This window comes from Corvus moneduloides, chromosome 13 (genome assembly GCF_009650955.1).
Source record: "Corvus moneduloides isolate bCorMon1 chromosome 13, bCorMon1.pri, whole genome shotgun sequence".
NCBI classification, from domain to species: domain Eukaryota; kingdom Metazoa; phylum Chordata; class Aves; order Passeriformes; family Corvidae; genus Corvus; species Corvus moneduloides.
Window position 1 is genome coordinate 18,996,752 of NC_045488.1, and position 2,084 is coordinate 18,998,835.

Genomic DNA, 2,084 nt, shown 5'->3' on the forward strand with positions numbered 1-2,084 from the left:
GCAGCGCCGTGTTGCTCACTGGGAATGGTGGGGGCCAGGATCTCCCCATGCCTTTTTCCGCGTCCTGTTCTCTCCAGCAGCAGCCCCAGCTCTGCGTTTGCTGCTCCTGCTTCAGGCTGGCGCCTTCCAGGAGCAAATTCCCGCTGGAAAAATCCAACGCGGGGTGTCAGCAGCACCCCTGGAAAGCGAGGGAAGGGGACAGCGGCGGGGTTCCGTGATGGGGAACCATCCCCTCACCTCCCGCGCGGGACGCTCCTGATTTTGGGGGTCAGCGAGCCCGTGGTTGGTGCTGCGGGGCGAAAGGGCCGGGCTGGGGCTGGAGCGGGGCAGGGAACGGGAATTCGGGGTTCTGGAAGGTGCCAACAACGGCGGGAGAGAACAAAGCCTCGCCTCGCTGCCGCAAAGCTCCGTCGAGCCCCGCGGCACAAAGGCAGACCCGGCTCGGGCCTCATCCCCGTCCATGCCTGGCTGTTCCTGGAGCTGCTGCCGGGCCTTTTCCCGCAGGGAAATCTCTCGGGATGGGCGGTTTTGTCCCGTGCTGCACCCCGGGACTGCGGCGCTGGGGACACTGACGGGACCCGCAGCTCCCTGATCCGCACAGGGGGGGCTTTGGCAGCCGAAAGCGAAACCTCTCCTTGCCTCCTTCCCTCCCCAGCGCCGGCTTTGGCACAGCATTCCCGCTGGCAGCTTGCGGCAAGGGAGGCGGCAGGAGCCGCGAGCGGGCGAGTTCCAGAACCGCGAGTGTGAATTTTGGCAGCCCCCGCCCCGCCGTGGGATGGGAAATGAGAGGAGCCCAGCTCGCAGAGGGAATTTTCGGGTGCTGCGCACGGACACCGAGCTGTTCCCATTCCCAGCTGGGACCCCAAAGCTCCAAAATCCCTCCCGGAACCCCCGGGCGCGAGGGTTGGAAGGTGATGCTGAGCCCCCCGGAACGGGGAGGAGCGGGGCGCAGGCAGCGATAATTCCAGTTTGGCTGCCCCAAAATCCCTTTCCTTGCCCGAACATCGGGCTGGGAGCGCGGGATTGAGCAGCACGGGGACAGCCTGGAGCGCCCGGGGGACCGGGATACGCACAGGGGGCTGCGCAGCGTCCCCTCCCCATCGCAGCCCCGCTCCCCGGGAGCAGCCAGGACGAAGCGCGGAGCTTTTGGGCTGAATTCCCTGAGAAAAGCCCAAACCCCGAGCCCCTCGGGCTGGGTTTTCTTCTGGGGACGCGCTCCCACCCCCGCCGGCTGCTTCCCGAAATACCGCGAGCCGAAATCCGGGAGCAGAGCCGGGAGCTGGGATTTGCTGCGGCCTCGGGGCTGCCCGAGGGGGAGCCGCGGTGTCACCGCCCTCCCCGCGGCCGTGGCTTATTCTGGGATCTGCGCTCTCCCGGCAGCGGCACACGCAGGAAGGTCACGCATTCCAGCCCGGGAAGGTCAGGTGTTTATTCCAGCAGCTTTTCCAGGCTCTTTTCTGGAGCGGGGACGGCCGCACGCCTCAAACGAAAGCCAAAGGAACATTTGATTTTTTTTTTTCTTCCCAGCATCATTTTTGGGGTCATTCCAGCCTGAAGGCTGCTCCAGGAGGAGGATTTGCCATGCGGGACCATCCTGTATCCCCATGGATGGGACGCCCACAGCAGCATCCCAGGGATGCCGTCTCCAGCCGCATTTGGATTCCCTCTGGGAATCTTCCTGCTGGGATGGGGGTGCGGATCCGTTCCGCTGGGATCGGGATACCCCTGGATTCACGAGAGCCAGGATTGCAGGGATGGAGAGGTGCTGCTGCATCCCGGCCGCGCCTTCCCACAGAGGGAGGATAAATCCGTTTATGGCTCCATCCAGGAATTCCAAGTGTCGGGGTCAGCTGCCTGAAACCCCGCCGCGCTCCCGGCTCGCTCCCAGCTGCCATCACCCCTTGTCCGACCGGTTTTCCCGGCCGGGAATGTGACAGCTCCATTTGCAGCGATTATCGCCTGCCTTGGGGCCGTTTCCCCGTTTTTCCCGAGGATCCCGGCATTTATCCCACCTCGCGCAGGTGTCCCTGTGCTTTGCTGCGGTCCGGGATCCCGAGTGGGGACCCGAGAGTGATCCAGGTGGG